The 27,253-nt window shown below is 47.7% G+C and overlaps 1 protein-coding gene across 14 annotated transcripts in view; it reads right to left on the bottom strand.

Annotated features, from left to right (window-relative positions):
* The window catches only part of LOC149350833 (thiamine-triphosphatase-like), a 663,235-nt gene that overhangs the window by 275,093 nt on the left and 360,889 nt on the right, over positions 1 to 27,253 (bottom strand). For all 14 annotated transcript variants that reach the window (XM_089580006.1, XM_089580007.1, XM_089580013.1 and 11 more), the window contains one exon: positions 25,045 to 25,176. The gene's annotated coding sequence lies outside the window, so the exon portion shown is untranslated. The remainder of the gene's footprint in view (positions 1 to 25,044; positions 25,177 to 27,253) is intronic.

A 27,253-nucleotide genomic window follows, 5' to 3' on the forward strand; every position in this document is an offset into this window, starting at 1 on the left:
CAACTTTTTCAGGTTCGGGTTCAGTTCTAATATATATCGATAAAGTTGTGGGTTTAGTTCGGCTCCGGTTCTGGACAAAAAAAGAGGTGGAGTAGACGTGCCAAAGCAGGTGTCCATTCTTCAATTGGAGAGGACACTTAAGCTCCGCCTTACGAGTATGACACGATCGCTTTAGTGGGTTAATGCCCGTGTATGCAGAACTGGTCATTTTCTACTTCACATTCATAGATGCCGGCGAGTCCTCATATACCACTACCAGCGCAGTGGCGCAGCTGTCAAGTGATGCGCCACTGCACTGACAGGTTGCTCTTTCTATCCCGTCCACCGGTAGGAATTGTGCAACCCATGTTGCTCTTCCCGAGCAACCTCTCGAGATCAATCATTAATTTAACTGCCACCTGCCAGCGCAGGTTATGATGACGCCGCAAGGTTAAGGTGGCGCGACGCCCTCCTCCCATTGGCTACAGCTGGCGCGGCGCTCCTCCGAACTTGCCCGAGCTTCCTCCCATTGGTTGCGACTGGCGCGACGCTCCCCAGAAGCTCGGAATAGTTCGCAGCGCAAGACAAGAAGCGTAAGACAAGACAATACAAGATGGTAAGATTCTTGCTCGGGGTTTTGGTACGTCCGGATTAGTGCTTTCGCACTAATACGGGTTCTGTTCGGGTTTCTGGTTTAGTTTCGGTTCCGGTCCGACACCCAGGCTCGATTCAGCCGGTGTCGGCAAGCGGTCGCAACCTAAAATCAGTTAGTGTGCAGTGGACATCCATCGCTGCACTGCCTTATATTTTGTCTCACAGTCAGCCGCAACACTAATCAGCATGCGGCCCTCGCTATAGTGGGCGTAACGAACCCCTTGGAGCATCTACGTATGTAAGAGAACAAAAAGAAGTACTTTCGCAGTGCGAACTAGACGGTCTGAGATACACGGAAATCATCCAGGGCATTATTCCTGCCATGTCGAACAGCTGCAGAGGAAGTTAGAGTGACTTGCTGCATTTATAAAAATTTTAGTCAGAAGTGTTTGCTTCTGGACCAAGCTGTGTGGTTACTTATGCATCGCTAGGGTTCCGAATCTCTTGAAGGCGAGAAGAACTCTCTCCCTCATCCCTCCGATGCTTAGGACTTCCAAGGATGCTACTACAAGAGCCCCACCCCGCTGCTTAGAAGCAAACCCCCTAGGGCACTTTACTTTTGACAGTATATTGAGGCTGTACCCGTGAAAAGCAGCTACCGGAAGGAGCGCACTTCTATGCAAGAGATTGATAGTGCCAGATTTGAACACTGAACATCACACATGCCACTAATCTAACTGTGCCAAAAATTAGTACATGAGCGATTTATTTTCCAAAATTCCTTGCCGAATGGCACTCCACTGTCCGAACTGCGCTGCCACTTTACGGCTGAAAAGCGAAAGACGCCACGGTGCCCGCCATTGCAACCATCCATCCTTCCGCAAGCAATACCGGTGAAAAGCTTGCGGCTCAGTCGTTCTGTGCATATAATTCGAACAAACGCTGACCTCTAGCGGGGCTCCGGCACACTCTGTGTGCAGATCCAGCGTCCGCTGCAGGTCCACGGGTGGTGGACGCAGAAGCCGGGTGTGGAGAGGAGGGGAGGAAGAAGCCAGCGGAGGCAGAAGCCGCGCGGGGCGAAGGAGACAAATCGCGGTCGCAGAGTCGAAATCAATGTCAGCTGGGCGCACGAAAGGGAAGGCGTTGTGTGGCGCCGCGCGTCGCGCTTCTCCGCCGAGCCGGCATTCTATACAGGCGGACGCTCATAATTGGGGGGCCGGCCCCACGTGGCGCGTTGACGCTCGCGAACGTGGAAGCAGCTGCACTCGTGTCGCGCTGTCGAGGAAGTTGCCCAAGACTTAAATGGCTGCGAGAAGGGGAGCGCGCGGCGAGGGGATCTCCGGCGGTCGGCGCGCTGCCCGGAGAAGAGGCTCCTAATTGACAAATGGACTGTCACAAATGAAATCACTGTTGCTGCTCTTGTTGCTAAGGCGAGCCTCCGCTCCCTCGCGATGGACCGACGTCTCAGACGCGTGGCGATCGTCTTCCCGCTTGGCCCGTGGCACGCCAGCTCCTGCATCCGTCTACGCCGCGCGCCAGTGGCGGCTTGCCAGAAGCCGCAGTTTGACTATCCGCACTAGGGCGTTACTAGCCCCAGCGGATCACTAAATGGGACACCTTTTTTATTCGCCTTTTTTTTTTGGCAGTGTAGCTCAGTTACACCCTGCCGGACGCTTACAGATATACCACTCAGATTACAACACGTTTCGCGGTGTATCGTACGGATGTATGTAACGCTAATGCTAATATAGCCGCGAAGGGTGCACGTCCACGAGATGACTTGAAGAAATATATTGAGTGTTTTTAGCAAAACAGAGGCATGAAATCAATGGCTACCGCAAAACGCGTATCGCTTTCTCTCTCTCTCTATTTTTTTTTTTTTCCTTGTGCATACAATTCTCCTTCCTTACTCAGTTTGGATAACAACAGAAAAAAAACGATTTTGACGATTCTGTGCGTGCCAAGCATTTAATTCTTCGCAAAATCAATGGGAGCCGGCCGGGGGCTTAGAGCGGACGTCTTTGTCCGCATTTCCTAGGGTTTCTTAGTCCAAGTTCATCCTTTTGATAATGAATCTCTCGACTACTTTGTAGCGTCATTTAGTTTCCGGCAAAGCTATTTGTTCTTCCCTGCTGCGCAGCATCGACTGCCGAGGCGGGATTTTTCTTTGTCAGCCGGCAATGTCGACGCACGTTCCGCCCGGATCGTGCTTATGCATTTTACTTTAACGGTTCATTTCCTTAATAAGAACTTCACAATTATTTTGCCATTCCGAAAAATTGAGAGAAACGAAGCGCGTGGTGTTTTCGCTCCAACGGGTCCAGCAAAAAAGAAGAAAAAAAAAAAAGAAAGAAGAGAAAGAGCTGCTAAACTTGGAGCGAATTCGTTAAGTCTGTCTCTAAAGAAGCTCCAAGTTTCTAAATGAAGGGTTTTTCTTCCTCATTTTGTGCTTGGCCGTCTTTTCTAGCAGGCGCTTATTTTTTCTCCAATTACAGTCTTTCCAATTTTCCAAACTCCAGTCTGAATGGCGCCAGCGGATGGAACGCAACCTTCTTTCACATATTTGGTTCCTTTGTTTGGTGCTTAAATTCAGGTAGGGCCAAATCGCGCACGTTATAAAAATGATAGAACTCATTCTTTCCCCCCATTTTCTTCGGTAATGCTGAAAAGGACTGTCTGCATGACGCCTCTATCCGTGTGGACTATAGGCGCCTATACGAGACGATACGCAGCCAGACGAATTTCCGTGGCCCCCGCGTCGTTAGAAAAAAGCCAACATTGGGCGGCACGAAGGTTAAGAAACAGCCACGTGAATGAATACGCAAGTTAAACATTTAATGTGCGCTTAGCGAAATTACCATGACATAAGCGCACAATAAATTGTATATTTTCAGAAGCATGAAAGAAAAACAAGCCATGAGCAATACCTTCTCAGCACAGGCGAAAAATTTTCAAGGCTGCTCGAGTGTGATACGAAGGTATAAGATTGTTATTTTCAGTTTATATCTCCTTTGCGACCTGAGAAGCGTACTGCTATACCAAAATAGGCATAAAATGTTCAGACTAACAGTAACACTTCGGTATATTTTAATGCGGAGTGCATTTGAGAGCTGCTTCTCGACGTTTTTTGCCCACAGTTTTCAAGCAAAACATCCTCAAAGAGTTCGCATTTTGAACCCTTATAATTAATGTAGGAAAAAGACCTAGATAGTTGTAATTAGTATCTCCATAAAATAAAATGTTATTCCTATCTACAGATATAGTATCTAAATCGCTAATTACATTTGCATGGCTTTGAGGGGCTAATCAAAACTAGGCGTCAATATACTGTTTTCGAGCAAAAAGTATTCTCAGTTTGCCCACTCTGAGCCCTTATAAAAAACAAACAAAGAACTGCGCAACCTACGAGGTCGGAATTATCTCCGTAAAGCTAAATTTTATCCCTACGGAAATAATTTGCTTCTCGCTACTCACATCTGCAGTACTTTGAATGGGTAATTGAAACAGGGGGAAATTATCGCTGTAATCATCATCATCGCTAACGGCTCACCTGAACGAACTGGATTCTGAAGCAAGCTGATTCAGCTGGAACGAATCGGACTGCAAGTTTTCGTCTTTTTTGCTTTCTGACAGCACTGCCGGGAGAGAGACAGAACATTGTGATCTCTGTAGATGTCCTCAAGCCTGAAATGCAGGTTGCTTAGTTCTTCACGAGCTAGTAGTGACGTATAGCGAATCGGATTGATGAATCGGCATTTTTTTGACAATCTCTGTCAGGCCAGTGATACACATTCATAAACAAACGATTGCGCAGCAACAGGTCAGGTTCAAACTGTTCAAGTTGTACAGAAAACAGCATGTAACCTACCCCCGCGTTTTCAACAGTTCACTCACTGCTTCCTCCACCCACGTGAAAAATACTCCAAGGGTACGCCTCTTTTCTTCTTCATGAAAGGCTGCCACGACCTATACCCTGATACAACTTTAAGACACATCTTCCAGTCGCTTTGACAGTAAGCAATTTTTGTGCCCGAAAACCATCTCACTTCTTGCTCCTTTTTGTACCTCCTGCTTCCAGCTGAAACGCTGGCATTAATCAGACTCCAACGCAGCCTGCACGGGCCCAAGGTGGCACTCAATGCAGAGGGCAACCAAGAAGGCGTAGAGGGTGAGCAGTGACGCACGTTCTTCAGGAATTGACAAATCAGCCGACGGAGCAGAAGGCAGCGCCACGGATCCTCCTCCCACTCATCGGCGGTGCCCCCTTCGCGCCTCTGAAAGGAAACGGAACAGCGACCGAGAGCCCCCCTCGACGACTGACCCACGCGGAAACACGGAGGATGAAAAATGATTTCGGCCGGAACTTGAATTTTTAATCGAGCGGGTTTACGGCACATGAAAATAGGCAGCCGAGCTTGGCTCAAGGGGCAGCAGGGAGGCCCGCGGAGCGGTTCGTCCGAAGTGGTTTATGCCGGTTTGAGAAGAACGTTCGCCGGCGACGCTGGTTTTCAGGACGGCAACGGGGCGGTGCCCGCGGACATGACGAGCGGCTCCCGCCGACTGCCCTATTAACTTGCCGGCATTTCCATATTTCACCCATTTCATCCGGGGCTCAACCGATTCCCGCTGGCGCTCAACTGCTGGAGCGCTATAGAGACGTAGTGCGTAGATACACGTGGGCCCTCACCTCAACCGCTTTCTCCCGGCTGGTCGCTGGCGTCGAATGCTGCCTGTACACTTCCTTTGTTTTGTATTCTTATCTTAATCAGGAATCTTACATTGCGCGGCGCGAGGAAAATCAAGGAGGTTCCTATGACGGTACGCCTTATCAGACTTTATCGGGACGCCATATTTGTGCATGGTTAGCGCAACGCCTCTATGCGCATCACACAGAACGCGCCGGCACACTTGACCGGTTTTTTTTTGCTCCCCTGTAGGTGCGCTTCAAGTCCCAGGCGTGAGCCGCCACTCTTAAAAGCCGTGCATGATTAAATAAGCCACGAATCGTCGATAACCTTGCAGCACATTATCTACACATAGGCATAAAAATGAAGTGAGTTAACGTATCATTCTAATATTATCTATACGAGCTCAAGTAAAAGGGGTTCTGGGGCACATTTTGATGAACTGATCAACATCGCTCAGCACTACCTTGTGGTTTAAACCCCGAAGAACCCATGATTGGGCTAGGAGAGGTCTTGTGCCGCACCCCTATGTACACCTGCGGTAAATATTTGAATTCTGTCCTTTCGTCGTGAGTAGGCACCAGCATGAAATGATTTGCAGGACGAGAGTAGCACATGCTGGAAGCGGTGTTCGCATGCTTTGCACGTTCAGTCTCATCTTTCTCCCGTTTGCCTGTGTCCTCAAACGCTCCGGCACCGAACCTGCGTCGCAGTTCCAACTCAGGTGCTTGTTGGCTCTCGAATCTTCCCGCTCCATCAACCTGCCTTTTGCGCTGCTGCTGCTGGGCACATGGACACGCTGAACAATGATGAATGCGTAGAACATGGAACAAGATGAAGTGTGCCTTGAGGCGGGTGTTAATGACTTATTACTTGCCCCTTTCTGTGAGTTGTTTCACGCAGTCACTGCCAACGTCGTTAAAAAAAGTGGAGACGCCAAATTTTTCAGTGTTTCTTTTTGCACTAGAATGACGCGGACGGCATTATTAAACATGGATCACCTCGTGGAATTTGTCAGCGCTCAATAAATAATTTGTAATTGAATGTTTTTCCTCTGTAGCTTCAGTTTCGGTTTCAGTTGCCATAAAATGGTTACGGCGCCATGAATGAATATGAGATCACCCAAGGCATACAAAAACCGTGTTGTTTTAATTCTTTCCAACTCTTACTGTAAACCGCTGCAGAAGCCGGACCAGCAGCTGCTGAACAAAGAGTTGTTATATTGCAGTTTTTGAATGCCTCATGTGATCTGCGGCTTACTGGTGACGTCGCAACCGTCTTTCGAGTGCTGAAACCAAAACCAAAACTGAAACTGAATGGACTAATAAATTCAATTATAAGTTAGCTGCTCAGCGTAGGCCAAATTCATGTGGTGATACATGTTTACTAATGTCTTACGCATCATTCGAAAGTGCAAGTAGACCACAAAAATTTTGATGTCTCTACCTATTTAAACTTTAAAGCAGTGTAACCCTTTGCGGCCACTCATTGTCTAGCGAATGTCTCTCTCTTTGGTAGAAATTCCGGTTCTAAAGGATGTTATAAAGGGGCACTAAAGGCAACTCGACCCAATTTTTGTTCTTCGTGATTATCGATTCGATTCTACGCCTCTTTCTACGACGCCCCGGTGAAAAAACCGAGTGGGTTGCGAAACGTGTTTCTTAGAATTTGGTTGGTGTTCAATTCCTCATTTTCCTAATTCATTTTTCGGTATGTTGATGTTTATCCGACAGCAAAAGACGCATTTATTGATTACAAAATCCCATTTAAAAAATTGCCGTCATTGTATTCGCACACGTGACGTCTACACCGAATAATCCGTGAACACAATTTTTTAGTGAATGGCGGTGTAGCCTAACTCTGAGACCCGTGTGCAAAATATCATCGGAGAAACTAAGCTACGATTTAGAAGATTCGACGAGAGCCGTCACTGGTCGCAAATCAGACGTGGAGGCGGCGGCTGCTCAGCGCTGACGCGTCCTACCGCTGCTGGACGTCTTTCCCAGCACAAACCTCATCCGAGATGACACTTCAAGGTCCGCGCCCCTTCGGCCGAGAAGCCGTAGTCTGCGTGCATGCGTGCGTGTGTGTGGCTGCATGTGTGCGTGGGACTTTTCACAAGCCTGTTCAAAAGTTGGTTACAGATTTTCACGATTTCAGCTTTCAGGAACCTGTTGACGAACGATTCAAAAGCCGCCCAATTAGTCATAAGTAACTAACTATTTAGACAATAGTCCATGGTAGAGAGAGGGTAGGCAGATGGTTTCTTGACTCTCACAAAGTGAACCAGGGAAGAGAAAACCTCGGGGTACTTGCCAACGTTTCGACAAGAGGAATTGTCTTCGTCTGGGCTAAGTCTTCATCATTAGCCGTGTTGAAATAGGGTGTTCACTCCGAGGAGGAAGGCCCGGTGAGGTGGAGGAGTGGGTGAACTGCGGAGGGTGTTCGGATGGGGAGCGTGAACCTTCTCCAGGTAAGATGGCTACTAAAAAAGATGAGCTGGTTCACCTGCAAAACTGTGAAAGGAAATAGGCTAGTTCAGCAGAAAGGAATCGGGGGGTGTGGAGTGTGGAGAGGCAGCGAACCAATGATGAATGTTTTGCCCAGACGAAGACAGGTCCTTTTCTTGAAACGTTGGAAAGCGCCCTGAGGCTTTCCCATCCCTTTTCACTTTGTGATACTTAGATAATAGTTTGAATATTAAAGTTTATTTATTTTGTTTACAAGAAAGGAGGTATCTTGGGCAAAAAGCTGCGCAAGTAGCAGCTTGATGAGGCCCTAGCTCCAAAAATTGGCAGTCATCAGCGGGCGTCAGTTATACTAGAATGTGTTACATACAACACAAGAAAATAAACAAACAAACAATAAAAGCTCTCGCAGGAAAGGTAGACAAAATTAGTAATGCGTGAACTCATGTCACGGAGCAGAATACTGTTACATACATAAAAAGAGAAGTCGCATGTGGTTTGTTACGAAAGCAACACAACGCTAGTCGCCGAGCAATTTCGCGGAGCCGAGGAAAGGCCATACGGCGCATGCGCGAGGAGCAGTGACATCACACAGCGCACAGCTGGCGCACCACCGCCGTCGCTGCGCGGGTAACTCAGAGGTGTCGCCAGTGCCGCCGCCGCGCTCGCCAGTTGCGCATGCGCAGTAGCGGCGCATAGCTAACGTGTCGGGGCCGCCGCCGCTGCCGCGCGCTCTCCATCGCCTCTCTCCTCTCCGATGCGCAGTAGCGGCGCAGAGCTAGCGTGCCGAGGCCGCCGGCAAGCCAGCTGTGCGTTGTGACGTCACTTGCTCCTCGCGCATGCGCAGTATGGTCGTGCAAGAGCACGCGAAACGGTGAGACTGTGGGCAGTGTAGCTCACGCAACAATATATGGCTACCCCCAGATGTTGCTTTCGCAATCCTCCAGGTTTAACCAGAGCTAAACCACAGCCAATTTTTTAACGTTGGTTTGAATTTAACATGGAACAACGTACACAATAGGAACAAATTAGCAAGCTATGCAGGACAAACTATAAAATAGGGGGTTTCATTGAAAAGAGGCATAGGGAATGCACACAAAACAGACAACGTATTGAACACAGCATCAAATGATAATCCGTCTACATTAGTCCTTTCTGCTCTAATTTACTGAATAAAAAGACTCGTTTATATGCATGGTCATCGCAGCAAGAAGAACCTCCGGGCACCTGCGAAATTCTACGCACCATGGTTACTCGAAGGCCCTGGCTGGGCTCCGTATAACGACTGTCGCCGTAAAACTATGTCCACATAACTTCTGAAACCAGCCGGTGGTGGCGCGACACCTGTGCCTCAATTTTTGGGCCTTTTCCGGTCTATAAAAGTTCCGTTTTCAGTGAAAGTAACGTTTTTTTTTTCGCCAGAGTGCGGTAAACTTTACGCACAGGCCAAATTCAATTTGCGTTCACTGTCCATTTAATGCAGTCCAGTAGGCCCAGTGTTCTTTCGGCATCTGTCAACCACGTTATATTTGGGGTGACTCAAGCTCCGAACAAAGATTCATTTCTGTAGTGTAAAAAGGATATCTCGGACCGGAATTTGCGTCTTATTCGGCGTTGTTTCTGGCGTCAGTTTCACTTAGAATTCAGAACAATGTTCGACTCGAACTGCCGTGAATGGGAGCTAAAACCATTTCATGCTTAATCACACAGAGCGCGAGTGGTCCTTCAGAATGCTTGGCCATTGTGATAAACGACCTCTCTCGCGTTACAACGCCACGACGAATGCAGGAATTTCCAAGGAGTAATTCGCATTCGTTTTGTGGCAGTGTGACTCGTAGGAACATTATGCTCAACGAAAAACGTTGACAGGAGTCACAGGACAAAGAAAGGCGAGGACAGTACCGGTGCTGCATAACATAGCCTCAGCTGTACACAAAAAATAGAGGCGTATGAAAGTACAGAAAAGAAAGCAAATGTAGCTCTTCTAGCTATTTTTCTTAACCAGTACTGATTTTATTATGTCAGAAATAAACACCCCTCGGTATTACGAGCACTCAGTCCTGTACTCACGGTTGCTGTCGACTGCTGCAACTTGCCTCTAGTTCAGGCCCGTCGTTCCTCTTCAGGATAAAAAAACGTAGGTGTGAGGGGATTAAATACCCCTCCTCTTTTCACAAACAGCATTCGCTTCCGGTGCTCAGCATCGGCGCTTGGCAGCGTCTTATTTCCACCGGAAGACATCACGCCGCCATGGTAGTTCATTATAGTGTCTAGCTTATACCCCTGTCACACGGGCACGTTAAAGTCCTTTAAGGTAATGTTTCTTTATATTAAGGGAGTTGCGCGAGATGTCACACGGAAAAGTTAAAGGACGTTTCGCTAAAGCAAGCTTTATAATAAGGGAGCGCGGCGATCTCCCTCAGCGAGCTAAAGGAGCATCCTGTTCCCAGTGAGCAACACAATATTTCTCATGGTCAGCATCAATAAACGTTTGGTATATTTAAAAACATGTTAGAACTGCGGAAATTTGGCACGATGTCACCGCAGACACTGGCGGATAGGCGCATGAATAACAAAACAAGCAAAGTGGTCCATGGTGGCTGGGATAGACGCGAACAAGGCTACATTTACCTAAAACACGTCGTTTTATAAATTGTGCTACTGGGCCGCTGCCTGAGTTTGCAAAAAAAAAAACATTCTGGGTGCAAAAATAACTAATACAAAAATAAAAATGCTAACTAAACATAATTTTTTGCCGCAAACATGCAAACAAAACCGAAAGTGTTGGCCCCCTGGTGGCACGAGAAGAAAGCAGCTAAAGGTCGGCTCTGCGCCGTGTAGCACCGACACCGGTACTTAAGATAATGCTACCTTTACCGGCTCGCTCGCCTTTATAATAAAGGAGCTTTATGGAGCCTGTGTGACAGGGGTATTACACTTGTCCCAATTCTTAGCGGATTTCGGTGACAAATTTGTCCGCAACCATCGCAGCCTTTTGATGTGTACTCAAAATGTGTTTTTAACGTAGTAATGTGTACACCCAAACAATTGGCTTGTATTGCGCATAAATTTTCCTCAGGCAACACAGCTCCCACCAACAATGTCATCATTCGCAAATGGCGTCAGTTTTTCTCATGTAAAAGCGCGTAGGGAAAATGGCTAAGTTGGGCGAATGACATTTGATGAAAATGGCAATACCTTTGGAATGTTACAAGAGTATTGGTAGCCTAAAATCGTCAAGGCATTTAGTGATCATCAGTAAAATGTACGAGCCTATACTTAGATAAGTAATCAGGTTAACGGCGGTCACTGACGCGATGTAGCACCGGCTTCGGCAGCAGAACACTCAAATTTGAGGTCGGTCACACCTCTCAGTTATTAAGTGAAAACTAAATTTCACTAGCTGAGCAAAAGGAATTATCCTGGTTGACTAGGGTGAACTTGAGCACCTTCTCTGTTTTGTTTTGTTTTTTTGCCACCTGATATTGAGCGTTAGCTTAGTTTTTGTTAGGTTTTTTCTCGGAGCCTTTTGAAAAAAAAAAAGACACAATAATCAGTACAACAGTTTAGGAAAACGTATGGAAATAGCTACTGCACACCATTTTCTACAGCATAATTACTGCTTCGAATCTCAAAACTTCAGCGTGCCGCGAGCCCAGAAGAGATCAGCAGATCAGCGCAAAAATGAGATGAAACCAAATGCAGTTGCTCTTGAAAAAAAAAAGTCAATCTTTTTGGCAAGATAGACATTGAAGAATTTGAATATGTGGGCTTCATTCAGTCCATGCACTGCCGCGAAGATTCTCCCTCGTTCAGCACCTACATTGATACTGTGAGATTGAGAACGCCGTGTACTAATTTTCTGCGTACTGCACGCGAGCTGATTTGTTTCTTCGATATTCTGGCCCCATGGCTAATTGATCGAAACTAGTAAGCGTTCAATAACTACCAAGACTGTATTCTCCAAACTTCCCTGACTCGGTTGCTGTAATCATTGGACGATTATGAATGGCAAACCGTTGTGAGAATGGCCCTCGCTCACCGGATAATTGTTACTTTCCCGTCTATTGCCATGTCTGGTGGCTACTTTATTTCTTTTTCAGGATGTATAAAGAAAAAGAAGAGTCCGATTACCAGGCGATCAATGCTCCCACGCTGAATATACGAGTATGGTGAAAGCACCTTTTGAGAACCGTTTCCGTTCTTTAGCGGTTCACACTGAGCGCTGAATAGTGTCACATTTCGTGTATATTGCTCCTATAGAAAGTGAGCCTTATTCATTAAGCACTTTTAATTTTTTTTAAATTTCTACTCGTGGGACTGCGCAATATTGTTGGCATTCATTTGGCGCATGAGCTAATTTGTGTGTATTCAAGATCTAGTTTCCAAAAAGTGGCACTCTTCTGATCGTTCATGCAGCTTTTGTTTTTGTTAAAATGATGGCGAAAGCGTCGGTTGCGGGAATCTATGAAGCGAAAGAAGAAAATGGCGTTTTGTTGCGACAACGAATATTTACAAGGACAAAAGCAGAAGTGCGAACTGCTTCAGGGGCTTAATTGTTTCATAGGAAATTTCATTCAGCGCAGACACCGAGAAAGAAAGGAATGAAACCGGGGTAGAAGAGGGCACTACGCTGTAGGACCAGTGACAAGAAACCAAGTAGTGAAAACTGCACAGACATCAAGGTAATATGTTTCTGATGTAGTGAACCGGATAATTAATCAGGAGCATAAAAAAAAGAGAAGTACCAAAGTGACAACTCCTGAAAAATAAATTCGTTTGCCGAGTAGAAGATTGTTTTGAATCCGCGAAATCAAACAATGCTTTGAACGGAGCAGTATCCCAACTATTCTTAAACTAACCTTGCCCGCCATAACGTGTACTATTAACCGCGGCTTGTGCACAGTAATGGAGGCCAACTGAGCGCGCAGCCCACTATGCATTACAGGAAATAGTTCTCCGAAAATGCTTTTTTTTTTTTGTCTGAAATCATAAGCCGCTTTTCTTGTGCGGGCATCAATTATCGCGGTATAGTACAGGCACTAGCAGCAACAAACGTGTACAACTGCAGCCATGAAGGCCTTAATTTCTACGCGGCCTTGGCTCAGTGGCCTTGGTTGAAACGTGCTTGACGGTCGCTGCACTCACAAGGGCAGAATATTCATCTATGTTCTAAGCTGTACAAGAACTGCAGATTGGGCTAGCTGGTGTAGATTCATAATGGTGGTTCAACAGCGCAAACACACAGATACCAAGAAAGAGACAAGACACACACACCAGTTCAACAGCGCAAACACACAGAGACCAAGAAAGAGACAAGACACACACACCAGTTCAACAGCGCAAACACACACGACCAAGAAAGAGACAAGACACAAACACCAGCGCTGGTGTGTGTGTCTTGTCTCTTTCTTGGTCTGTGTGTGTTTGCGCTGTTGAACCACCATTATGGTCTAAGCTTCAGGCTTGGACCACGTTAAATTGCGTTTTTTTTTCCTTTTCAAAATTCCCGCTATTCTGTAAGCGTTTTTTTTTTTTCTGACGACACTAAGTGCACGTGATCGTATCTCGCCAACTTAAAAATCTAGAAATAAAATATGTGGATGCGAATTAAATCATAACGTGTTCCTGGTCCTGTGTCGTTTTTTTTTTTTTTCGATTCGAAGGCTTGCCATGTGACATAAAGAAGACTGCTGATAAGCTAAAATAGGTCGTGGAGGCTTTTCTTTTCCAGAAACCTGAGCAGGTACTGACTGAACAAATGAATTTAGACGAAGCATTTTTTAAGAAATATTTTTCTAGTTAAAGCGGTAGCTGTAATGCGCGTCGTTCCGTCCCACACCAGTGCCGAAGCTATGGGAGCACACCTCCCACAGCGAAGCGCTGTGGAAGCTGCGAGGGCGAAAGGCGCGACCACCGGTGCAGGCAGCTCGTGCCTCGTGCAACCCTTGTCGCCATTGGTGTGGTGGTAAGACGCAAGCAAACGCTACTAAACGTCTCTCCGACGCTGCACGTAGGCCGGAGGTCAGAGCCCGAAAACATGCGGCAGGTCGAACACAGAGAGCATGTGCTCGGGACGCTGCCTGCAAACGCACGGCCCTATAACACCTGCAAGTCTCTGCCCACGCATTTCAAAGCTAAAGCTGCTTCTTTTGCGAAACGCTGCAAAATGCGGGAAACACTGCGGCTTGCCGGAGCGGCCTCGCTCTGCCGAAGTCACAGACTTTGGCCGTTTGCGTAGGAGTTCTAATTTGAGGAAAACAAAGGCGTGGTAGCAGTCTTAGAGTGGTTGCGCATCCCCCCCTCCCTACCCCCCCCCCCCCCCCCCCCCCCCCCCGAAAAAAAAAGGAAGGGATTAAGGAGCTATTATCCAATACGTAAGAAGTGGCAGCTATCCATGGTAAAAGGGTGAAGAGATGAATGGGACAAAGGATCGCGGAAAACGCACAGCCCTGGGGGTCGTATCTTGCCACTATTCTTTTCTACAAAAATTCCTTTGCCTCCTTTCCATTGGTCAGTGTCTCTTTTGATACCGGAGCCGGAGAGTGACATTCCTTGCCAGCTATCAGCAACGCAGCATACATTCCCATGCCAGCCACATCGTTCCCTTCGCAACGAAACCCGTTTGGACGCCTTGGTTCGGCCACTCGTCGCAATGTGGCGCCACTAATGTGCAGCGGTGACTTACGTCATAGTGCCAGCAGCTGGCACGAGTGCCGAACGCAAGGGGGTAAAGCACAGAGAGAAGATTATACTCATCCCCGGTGACGTCATAGTACTGACATAGACACTTGCGGAAAAAGCGAAATGAAAAAAAAATTTACTCGCTGCATGAAGAAATGTTGAAATTTGTTTAGACAAAAGATTTTCGCGCTTCTGAGTACGTTGCAGATATGCTGTTTATTGCTGTCATCTTGGTACCGGTTACTATCCCCTGAACTGAAAAGATCGATTAGTACATCTTGTACGTCGTTCGCAGAGCAAACGGCTGGTCATCAAGATGCGTTGCCAGAATGGTTGCACCATAGTTAGCACCGTAGTTTCCCATACATGCCAAGAAGGAAAGGTGGTGACACTGCCCTTCATCCTCCAAATGCATGCCGGGAAGATAAGGTTTCGCATTTGGTCTTGGCTAGTGTGAGGCCGCAATCATGGATTCAGTCCATAACAATACCACTCTTCTCGAGGCAAACCTCGAAGAAATGCTTTGAAAGTTTCCATACCAGCCTAACAATGAGCTTTAAATTACCTTAAGTTTATTGAAAAGGTGAAAAACGCGCATAATATAATCTGCACGCAGAGGAGAGCATCTCGGCGCAGTTACCGATTCCGAGACAGAAAACATGTTTATGGTCCATCACTAGCCAATCAAATGCGCAACCTCATCGTTCCAGCATGCGCTTGGTGTATGGAGCGCTCTTTAAGAAACTTGCATAAATGACGGCGCCACTTTTCACGCTAGGTAGTTTTGGAAAACTACGGTTAGCAAGAACGCGGAGAGTGTGCCCATAGCATTCGCACTAGAGTCAGTATGTTAACTTTATGGCCAAATCCTCCTTTATAAAGAACCGCCTCGCGAAGAAAAAGAAGGAAAAAACTATACGCTCATTGCCCATGCTATGTCGCTAGTTGTATGGCTCTCTGTCACTTCGGCTGCACGCATGGAACCGGCACGAAGGCTAGCAAATGGGAAAGTGGAAGAAAGGGGACGAGGGACAGGGAAGGGAGGGGGAGGGTATTATCTCCAAACACCAGCTAAACTTGCTGGCATCCAAATTAAGGCAGCGTTGATATTAGCCCTGCCCAAGTATAACATTCGAATTATTTTCACCGGACTCTGCTCCATCGTTATCCTCCGCCGCGCCAACCGTCTGACCCAGCGCCGGCGGTGACAAGGGCATGCCGGTGCCGCGCTTCGGGTCGAAGAGCGAAATGAAATAGATTTGGAACAGGTGCTACTCCTAGATGACATGGCAAACCGCCAGGCACTCAAGACAAATTCAGAAGAGGTTGCGAATGATGCACTAATGAACTTCAGTTTGGGCGAAACAGGCACACGCGTGAAAGGTAAAAATTAAGTTAACGTAACGCGTCAACTTTGAAGGATTAAAATCGACTCATTAAGCACCAGTGCACCAAAGCTTGCGGAATGTCGGCACACTTAAAAAAATAATAATAATTGAACCCGTGAAGCATACTCAAGCTGAAGGTGCCTTTCCAGTGACACTCTTGCTTTTTTCTAGATGATTTGAAAAAGAGTGCGCTGAGGACATCAGTACATTTAATGCACCCTTCAATGGTGCTCAGGCTCAGGTCCAAGGGTATTGAGCTTCCATTGATAGCAAGGGTGTGTTAGCGTGTGAGAGTGGTGGCTTTCTGAACAGTTCTAAACAGTTGTGCAGCTGTCCGTGAAACGTGTATATGACAAGGTGCGAATTAAGGCGATTTTCTGGTAAAGGATGCTTGCAGCTTGATGTCTGCAGCTGAGGTCCTCACTAGCGCCATCGCTGTTTTATGCAATTATCTTATATAAAAAGTTCAGTGCCACTGGCTTCAACAGGGGAACCAGAGAGTTCTGTGAGTAAATAACAGGCGCATTTCTGTTGTGGCCCTCTTTGTGGTATGATAGGTTGTGCAGGTGACGTGCAGGTAGGTTTTAAAAGACAAGTACCCGGTTATTATTGTGACTGTGATAACCTAACCGCAAAACAAGTGCCCATTGAGACATGCTGTGGCTAAACACTATTTAGCAATACCAGCGGTTTTTAAAAATTGCATGAACGACAACTGTTCACCAGCACAAACAAGGTGGGCAGAGAGGGGGGGCGGGGGAGTAGCCTGTGCTTAGCCAAAGTTTCGACAAGGGCACTTGTCTTCTTCTGGGCGAAGTTTCGACAAATCCTCTTGTCGAAACATTGGCTAAGCACACTGAGCCACTATACATTTTCCCTTGTTGACTTTGTGCTGTCAAGAAATCCGTCTTCCTGCCCTTAAATTAATTTGTAAATTTAAGCAAATGTAATTGGAACACCTATTTATGCGCATTTCAGTCAACCTCAGACTTATTTTATGGGGGTGTTAGAGTGTGAGTTGTATAGAAAGCAAGACGCCCTTAAAGGCGCGTGTTTCTTTACAGTGTATGGTCTTTGTGGAACTGGGCATGCACGGGTAAGTGCCCTCCGCTGGCTGCAGCTGCTTGTGCTGCCATCCACTGCACTCCAAAACAAGTGAAAATCAAGACTGCCTGGATTCCAGGGGTAGTCTGCTGCTACACGTACAGCTCCAAAGATATGACACAACTTCATTGTCGTTCGTTAAAACCCGGGTGAAAATATTGTGGCCGGTAATGAATAGCGAGAGGGACAGAGATGGAAAGAAAAGTGATAAAGTAGTCAAAGCGTCCGGTTTCCTTCCCCTCACATCGAAGAGGGGGGAAGACAGATGATGTAAAGAATACGAAATTTTAGCAGAGCGGTTAATCACACTATTTTGTACAAAAAAAAAGACTTCATGTTCTAATGCACGATTTTTTTTTCATTTCCTCCTCTCTGTATTACGTGAGTACAAAAAGGAAAGACAGCGGAGAAGACAAAATGTTAAGTACCTTCAAAACACAGGAGACTGAAAGTTCCCTCTTTACTAGCCGTATAATAAGCATTACCGCAGCCGTGGAACGCGTCTCCAAAACGAATAAATTTATGACCAAATCCCTCACGACTTAATAACAATACAAGAAGAGAATTAAAGTAGGCGCAAATCAACGTTTGCAGCAGCGGTTTTTCTCTCTATAATGTGTAGCTTGAAAATTAAAGAAATAAGTTATATTACTATTAAGAAGTATATTAGCGTATTTAGCTTCATACAAACAGACAACGCAGAATAAAATGCGCACCGTAGTCTGATTCCATTTTGCAGCCTTAATTGTTTTTATACTTGGATTTTTGTTCTTGGTTCCTATTCACAGAAATAAACGATTCAGACATCCGTTTGTAGTAGCTTTAAAACTCTCGCCCCCTTTTTCTCAACAGCGAACTACTGCGCTCACTTAAGTGATCAGGGGCGAACAGATCAATGCCGACATCTGTTACAGGCGAGCGTACACACGACACTCATTCAAACCATGCGAGCTATCTCTAGCAAACCTGCTTGCGACAACAGTTGGCGCGACGCACGATTTGCATAACCTGGCCTCTGAGGGCAATGACGCTGCTCTAGTGTCCTGCCTTTCGAGCCGGAGCACTAAAGACCTTGCCGGCGGGCCGCTCTCGCATTGGCTCGTACTTTGCAGCGACTCGTTCATTGGTTGTGCCGGCGCGTTCCCTTCGCCACGTCCGGTTATTACTAAGAAGGAAGGCAGCGGGCAGATAAGGAGACACAGCGAGACGAAAACGGCGAATTCATTACGCGAGATCCGTGTACACCCGCTCATTTGGCCGGATAACCATCGCGAATTTGCTGAAAACCCCACCGTCCCTTTGTCTCCCCTGGCCGGAAAGGCTTGAGCGGGCCCGGCAGGCGAGAGAGGTCCGCCGAGGGGGGTCTGTTCTTTTCTCTCTCTTTCACCTTCCTTTCGGCACTCACGTACGAGGGAAAGAAATATATTAATTATTCGTCCGGCTGAAAACTAAGAAAGTTCCTTCTAGCGTGACGGCAAAGAGCTCGCGTATCCAGAATTGTAATATTCACGGAATGCTCGCTTTTCTTTCTGGGCTCCGTCCGCTTATCCCCCTTGTTGGTCCAGGCCGGCGCGAGCCTTCCCCGGCGCCAGCTGTTGTTGCCGCTGTCGCCGGCCGCGAGACCGCGCGCGAGGGGGAAGGGGGAGTCCACTCCTTTGCGGCCACGCCGCGCGACTTCCCGGCAAGGCTTTATTGTTTCGCGGTGACCGATAGAAATCTGGCGGGATCGCGCAGGGAAGACCTGCAGCGACGTTAATGGCGCGGCGACCGTTTGTGTTGTTTTATCGTGTGATACCGCGATAAGGCCCTGCGAGGGGCGTGTTGTGCGAGGATGCTGGCTTTGTTTCGCCTGCGATGGGCGTGATTTACACGCCAGACAAGGCGGCCGGCTCTCCACGCAATAATGCTCATCAACGCCTTCCTTTGTGTTCCGAGCCGCTGCTCTTGGCAGTGCGAATGGATTGTCTTTCAGCGGGGCTCACACCTTCCGGAGCTCCGCGAGGCCAGTGCTGGTCTACCGCGAAGATATCCTCCCAGATCGGCCACTGAATGATCAGCGGCGCTTGGTCCCTCCTGCAGCGCAGACTCGTGGAAGCGTTAGGCGGCTCGTTCTCACGATTACGGCCTCTGTGTGTCGGTCACATACCGAGGCTACAGGGATACCTCGTTAGCCGTTTTCTTTTTCTTTTTGGAACAAAATTCATGCCCCATCACGAGATATTTCTTCTTTTGCTCTCAGTTGGTACGCACGCGTACTTGACAACCAGGACAAAGCTTCATTCTGGGGTACAGCATAAGAGAGAATTATTATGCGAAGAAGGAACTAGCCACCTGTTCCGTAACAGTAGACCGCCGTCCAAGTATAACTTTCCCGTTTGCATGCCCTGTGCACAAGAAGAAGCACAACCATTCTTACGAGGCTTAACTTAAAACGATAAAGGGTAACGGGGGTACTGAGAAAATTTCTACGCCACTATTCACTGACGGATTGTGAATAACTATTCCAATTACAGCTTCTAAAGGTTCTGTTCTGGTATTACACGCAAGCAGGTCCTGGACGATGTAGGTCACTTTGTGTTGCTGTGTTCATGTGCTTTTGATATGGAGCCAGGACAATTTCAGCTCTCAGAAATCAGTGCCCGCGCGACTTTCATCTCTGGAAATGAAAACAAATCACATGGTGTTTAAGTCCGTGCTGAAGAAAGGCAAGCGAATTCACTGTTCCCTGTCCAGGAAATCAGTTAAGACTTGACCTCGAGCTCTAAAACGCGTAACAGAGTTCTTATCTCACTACGAGAGCCCTCGCCAATGGTTAGTATTCTTTGCCTTTGAAGTATCCCTCCGAAACCTACAAGCTGTAGCTCGCCGCGGATGCCATAAACAGTTGGTAGTGGAAATTCTCCATCACAGTGCCTCCAGCAAGGAACACCATATGCTGTACGAGTGGCTTCGGGGCACTACTGAATCACAAGAAGCCACTGCGCGAACGAGACCACCGTCAAGTATCCATCCCGACCTGAAGAGTGGGCGCAGCGAGTAGCGTGAGATTTCACGCTTGTCTCACAAAAATCGGTACAGGTTTTCAATTCAGCACTGCATTCTCCGGATGTCACCTACAGCCCCATTGTCCTCCTTGCTATGTCACTAGTTGTAGCAACTCTGCTACGTCGTCTGTTGTACCCAATGGTAAAAAGACAGTCCTGCCTGTGGTACCCGTGGCTACAATGAGACGAACAGCCATGTAGTTTTTGCATGCCCTTAGTTCAGAGAGAAAAGACAAACGCCGTGCTGTGCACTACATCACTTTGATCCTTGTCCAGTTAAGGAGGTCGAAAGCCCCAGATGGTTGCGGGAGTGTTCGTTAGCCCTGAAGACTTGCAAGACACTGTTTCGGTTCCTGAGGGCGCCATCACGTGCGACAAGTCGAGACAGTGCCGCATGTTTCCCAAGTCCCTTAATCACGTCCTTGAGTCCTTCAGCCCTTCGTCCCTCTTCTTCGCGTTGCCCATGAAACCGCCTCTGTTCGCTCCCTCGGTGCAAGGTAGATAACCGGAATCCTCTTCTGGTGGACTTCCTCGCCTTTCTTGTTCTCTCTTTGTCTTTCTTGCACTAGAAATGGACGCTCATTGTTCGTGTGGATGGACACAACTGGCGCACGTTTTCAGTACTTTTGTTGGTGTAGTGGTTCAACTCAAAATACAGTGAACCAAGTGCGCAAGGTGTGCATTGGAAAACTCACGGACAAATGCTTTCTCTTTTGGAAACAGCACAGTGATAAACTGCACCGACCACCACCATTTCGCATTGAAAATGGCAGCAAAGCAATGAGCTCAACAGAATACGAGATAGCGATCCAGAAGGAGAAATAGCGCAATATCCACAGGCAACTTCCTTGAAGTACCCGGCAGAAAACAGAAGGAGAAAGTAAATAGCACTTTTTCATAATATTTAGTTTTTTTTCCTAAATGATTTCAATAACTTTTCACGAAAATGTGGTTGCTGCAGTGCTACGTAGATGTGCGGCCAAAGAATTACGGAGCCCGCTTCTGCGTTTGAAAATGTATCACGCGTTCCGTAGGGAAGATAGGATGGTTTCTTCGATTCATACGGCAGCGCACCAGCAGCATGTGCTACCATGTGTAAAAAGTACTTCCTGATTCTTTTTAGGTAAGGCATGACATGAGTTTGGTCGCCGAAGTATGCTCCGTAATATTATGGCCAGGAATGTATACGCCCCCTTACGCTGAGGTAGGGGTAACGTGCAGACCTAGTAGGGGCGTTATAGGAAAGCAAAACTTAAACCTCTGCAAATAACGAGAAAGTTGCGTAAGCAATTACCGGCATTTCGAGCCTAGTTTTGCCATTACTGCCGTAAAGTCGAGCTTTTCTAACCAACCTCAAGTGATGGCGAAAGATTCACCTCGCAGTTTCGGAAATGAGCTAAAAAAATTGGCTGTGGTTTGACCAATAGCCATCCCGAGTAGAACTGCGGAAGCAACGGCGCGGCAATCGCAGCGGTGGCGGCATCTCAGGGGGCACTTTGACTGTCTAAAGTGCGTAGAGGCGAAAGCGTTTTCCGCACCACTTTGACTGCCCCTGTGGCCCTGGTGACGTCACCACTGGATGACGTCGCACATAATGAAGTACTAATTACTAAGCAATGACAAATCACTAATTAATAGCTAATTACTGATTAATGACTAAATACTAATTAACTGCTGATTAATGACGCTTAAGCTTCGCCTTTAGGAGTGGAACGCGACAGCGTGTTGTAGCGTTGCCAGGGAGTCCATGGAACGCTACCACCCGTTCGGCGCGATGCCTTGCCCTTTGAACGCAACGCTTTTTGAGGAAAGGAAATGACGCAGTAATTCTCTGTCATCTCGGTGGACACCTCAACCGCACCGTACAAAAAGGGAGGAAGTCGGAGTGAAAGAAGAAAGAGGGGCCGTAATGAAGGAAATGAAAATTGTATTTGAGGAAAGGAAATTACGCAGTAACTGTATCACATATCTCGGTAGACACCCGTCATCCGTTTGTAGAGGAAGGGAAGAAGTGGGAGTGAAAGAAGAAAGAGAGGCCGTAAAAATGAAATATTGTATTTGAGGAAAGGAAATTACGCAGTAACTGTCTCACACTCGCTCCTCGCGCATGCGCAGTTGGGGCTCTCCGGGGCTCCGCGAAATCGCTCACACCTAGCGTAGTGTTGCTTCGGCAACAAAATAAGCTATTGGCTGGTGTGAGTATTTCTGAACTTCTAAGAAGTCTGTAATCTGCAAGCGGTTCGCTATGCGTACCGTGCGCTTGCCCTAATGCGTTTGACCGGCGCCCGATGGCAGCCAAGAGCCGCCAAATGCAGCAAAAGCAAGCCATAGACGTTCAACATGCGTTAACCACGGCTCCGGTGTCTTGCAGAGTACAGCCCCGTAAGTTTCAAGTGTTCCTCAGTGAGTGTTGGCAGTTCACTGTGTAAGGGCGAAAAGCGCGAACCTCTTTCTCGTTACACTACAGACGTATTGGTGTAACAAAGTCAAGTAAGCAGTACTGTAGTGTACAATGCTGCCAGATGCCAGTTAGTTTTAACACTCAGGCATTGCTCAGACATTGTATATACCGCTGAAAGATGGCACTTGCGCTGTTGTTGCGCTGCACCATGGAGATCATTGCAGTGGTTGCGAGCGCCCTCACGACATAGCCTGAATATCTACCCTTCAACGCGTTCAACTCGGCTGCCTCAGCGACCAAGCGCAAAAACGTAATTTAAAAACCTTCGTCTACGGCGAATAAGTGACAACAATATCTGCACCATACCTAAGCCTTGACCCCCCCCCCCCCCCCCCCTTTCCTCCCTCTTTGAAAAGTGCGCTTATTCTCCACATCACATATGCATGACGGCTCAGTCCCACATGGTTACCAGTATGTCTGGAGAGCAGAAGAGTTTGTGGTTACGGCATAATATTCCAATGGGGATGCCATTCACTACGTTGACTTCGAAGAAAGTCATTCGTATAGCTGCCGCTATAAAATTAAAGCCAGACCTAGTGGTGCTTCTTCAATATCTTTTTTTTTTCAGCCAAGTGTGGCGTATTAAGAAAAATTGTTATCAAAACATGAGCAGTAAACAGTGCACTTTTATTTTTTGCTTTATAACTTCTTTTTAATATACTTATAAAGGTCCTTAGTCCAGCTGACCGCTGTTAGCAGGTCACTGTGCGTCAAGCATAACTTAGACACGCCAGTCCTTCCTAGCAAATATGTAGCTCCCGTTTTTCGTGTTTCCGACGACAGGAATTGCTCGGCTAAATAATCCCCTGCTATGTTCTGACAGCACAAACCGTGATTCTCATGCAATCAGCACCATTAACGAAGCCAGTGCTGGAACCTTGGAGTCTCGCATACTGCTTCGGAAACAGCCTCGTACGTGGTAAACGTTTTTTGTCGGCTAGTAATGCGATATTAAATTCACTACGTGAGCCGTCATGTGTTGTTGCGTTGTATTTAAATAGTTTACATTCGGAGCGCGCGGTATTTTGCGCAACGGCGCTTGGTTACTAGAAGGCCACTAAGACAGATCGAGAAGCACGTATACGCGCTGTTGATAACGGGTAGGCAGAGTACACACTTAAAGAACGTGTGAGATGATTTGTTTTTCAATTTTCTATTGCATCTGCGATCTCTGCCATTATTAGCGCAATAAATACAGTAACGATTTTTCTTGCTTCCTCTCTTACTATTATTAACACTAAAAGTAACGATCTAGCGTACGTATGATAGTGTTTCTGAAATTTCAGGGGGCCATAATGATAAAATAGGCGCTTCTTTTTTGCGGTGTCTTAAAACTACGGGATATGCACCAATGGGAAAGTATATCCGATAAAACTACAGTCACGCCAATGCTACGCTGGATTTAAATGAGCCATCGTGGTCGCGCAAAGCCTGCGCAGCAGCCTGCCGGTTTGGCTGTATCAAATGTAGCTTGATCCTTACGACCATCAATTTTTTTCCGTAAGCATTTTTTTTTTATGCGAGAATAAGACTTTCAAGTTTTTCTTTCTTTGTACACTTTGCTTCAAGGACCTACGAGCTCAAGCAAGGAGGATAAAGTTCTTGAGCTTCGGCCTGAATCCTAGCAACCAGAATCATTGGTTGCTTGGTTTCAGATGAGGTCGTGAATGTTTCCTCTAAAGCACTCTGCTGACCCCACCAGTTCGCTTCAATGACGTTTGAGTTGGCCATGTCGTCAGACAATGACTTGTTTCCAACGTAATCATGAGAAAATGAAATTTTGCGCAGTCTGCTTACGACAATCATGTTATAAGTAAACTGGGCATCGTGGGGAGATTTTATGCGTACTTTGTGATCGTGAGTTAAAGGCACAAAGCGCCCAGTCATCGTTTACTACTTATCCTTCCGCACTAAGCTTTTGTAAGAAAATCTCGAGAAAGGCAATCGCAAGAACTTGGCACGCTGGTGTAATCAGCTCTGTAACTGACGGCGACCTTCCTCTAGTTATTTACGACGTTGGCGAAGCAAAGGCCGCCACGTGCCTGGCACCAGCCGCCTCCCTCTGACAGCAAGCGCGGAAGATGATGGCAGCGGGAACACCGTCCGGTCCGTTCGAGGAAATGCGAATAGCGGCGCTTCATTTACGACCCGAATCCAGCCGCCACTGCTGAAGCCGGCTGTGCTGCAGTACACGACGCCCTACGAGCGACGTTGGCCTCGAGGTGAGGACTCCGGTCCCGTCCTGCGATTCGTCTAAATGCTAAACGACGCCACCTGCAACGTGTGTGCGTGCGTGTTTGTACACGCACATACACACAACAGGGAACCCGCTGCTCTCACCGGAGAGCGTCCGGGCTGCGCGAACGGATTACTGTATACAAACATGGGCGCGGAAAGCACGTTTCGCGGGGGGCCCCCGACCACGTGGGAGGTCCGCCAGCACGCGGGGAGCAGCACGGCCGGGCGCGGCTCCGCGGTCAGCGCGGCAGACGCGCGGCGCCGAAATGGGATTGAGAGAAATCCTGTAAGAAGAGGATGCCCGGTTCGGGGTGACACGGAAGGCGCTCTTCGCTGCCCGGCGTGACGTGGCCCCTGCACGAGGCAGCGCGACGCTGCGCAACGTAGCGTCCTGCGTACCTGGGGTTCAGTTCCTGTCGGCGATCGCGACCGCCTTGCCGTGTAGTGTGCACGTGCTTACTGGCAACCGTGCGGGCCTCGGCGTAGACAGATGCCTCGACTCGCCCTCGCTGCCACAAGTTAGGGAAGCGTCTGGAAGAAAGGAAAGAGGGGAAACACCTTTTTTTTTTGTAAACTTAATCACAATTACTTCATGCAGGAAAATGGGCAATTTCCTCACTGGCGTCCCAGAACCCTCCTCGCAGCGCCGCCTCTCCTCCTCCGCTCTTTTCTCCCTTCTCCTCTTTTTTTCTTTCACGGCTGTTGCGCTCTTCGGTCTATTCCTCCGGCGAGTCTGCCTCCGCGCACCGCCGCCGCGAATCTGCGCGTCTTCTGGACCTGGTCAGCGCGCCTCTCAATGTGCTGACGCATGAACACGTAGGTGGTGGTGGAAACGTTTATTGCCAATGATGTAAATCGTAGGGGGCGCCTGGTTTGCCGCAAAAGTTTGCATGATTACGAGCATTGGTCTGGGTATCGGGCATGCAGCAGCAGTATTGGATATTGAGCAGTCCGGGTTTGTAGTTGTCGCCAATGTGCAGCCTGCGCGCTATGGTGAGGGACGGAGCGGGGGGTGCGTATTCCCTTCTTTTGTCTCGGTAATACGAGAGAATATCACGGAAGGAGACCAGGTAGTGCATTCCCTGCTCACGACAGTATGAGGCATTAAAGGCTTTCGCCTTAATAAAGCGATTCTGCTCGTATTGTCTTTCACAGCTGTTCTGCTCCTGGCGGGCTTCTAGGGCGGCCGGCTCGCGATTTTCGCGTTGCCCTTCGAGCCATTTGTGTGGCCGGCACGTTCCCCGCGCAAAGAAGGCGACTGCGCACGTACTTAAAATGGCGTTAAAGGGCGATTCACACGACGGTCTGTTCGCCCGCGGCCCGCGCACTACCTGGTCTCCTTCCGTGATATTCTCTCGTATTACCGAGACAAAAGAAGGTAATACGCACCCCCCGCTCCGTCCCTCACCATAGCGCAGGCTGCACATTGGCGACAACTACAAACCCGGACTGCTCAGTAACCCAATACTGCTGCATGCCCGATACCCAGACCAATTCTCGTAATCATGCAAACTTTTGCGGCAAACCAGGCGCCCCCTACGATTTACATCATTGGCAATAAACGTTTCCACCACCACCTACGTGTTCATGCGTCAGCACATTGAGAGGCGCGCTGACCAGGCCGCGGTTCAGAAGACGCGCAGATTCGCGGCGGCGGTGCGCGGAGGCAGACTCGCCGGAGGAATAGACCGAAGAGCGCAACAGCCGTGAAAGAAAAAAAGAGGAGAAGGGAGAAAAGAGCGGAGGAGGAGAGGCGGCGCTGCGAGGAGGGTTCTGGGACGCCAGTGAGGAAATTGCCGGAAAATGTATCTACATAACTGAGACGTGGGTACTCTGTTAAGAGTCGCCAATTATGGAATTGTCAACAGAAGTTGTTCGGATCTTTTTTTTAAGAGGAAAAGATGACTGCTTTATTTAACCGTATTGTCTGAAATTTTATGAAGGGGGAGCAAACGATCAAATTTTCAGATTTTATCATTGGCACTTTTTACTTCCCATAAAAGGTTATAAGTAATTAGGAGTCGTCACGTGAATTAATAAGCATAATTTGGCCTTTTAGAGCCCTTATGACTGCCAAACAAGCAAACGAAACCACATTTTGCCGAAATTCTAGAAAAACGTTCAGGCGTGCATTTTAAAAACAATTTTCTGTGCTCATTTCGCAACCCTTGCTTCAGATTACGACGAGTGGCTTGTGGCAAAAGTATCCGAAAGGCTCCAAAAGGCTCCAAAACGTCCGAAAAGGCGGTGTCACATTAGATTTAAAAAAAAAAAAAAAGAAAGTGGGACAAAACCAGTTCTATGTGCAAATGGAGACGGAGGGCCCTAGGGAATTAATGAAACCTTGTTTCTGTCCATATACATTAACGAAACGATAGAGATGGGAAAATCTTACACTGTTTACGCGCGTTTAAAAATTCAGCCAAAGTTAGCTGGTGTAAACTTAGTTTAAATCTTTGCCGCTTTAACCCGTTCCTTAATGCCTTCCATCACGACGCGGTCGAAGTGTCCAGCAACCGTAAGGTAGCTACCGTGCCTCTGCTTTCCTTATATTTACATATCGCCCGTACACGCAGACGCGCACTCTCTGTGACTTCGGCAGAGCGAA

The sequence above is a fragment of the Amblyomma mixtum genome, chromosome 3 (assembly GCF_055824585.1).
Source record: "Amblyomma mixtum isolate Tamu chromosome 3, ASM5582458v1, whole genome shotgun sequence".
NCBI lineage: Eukaryota > Metazoa > Arthropoda > Arachnida > Ixodida > Ixodidae > Amblyomma > Amblyomma mixtum.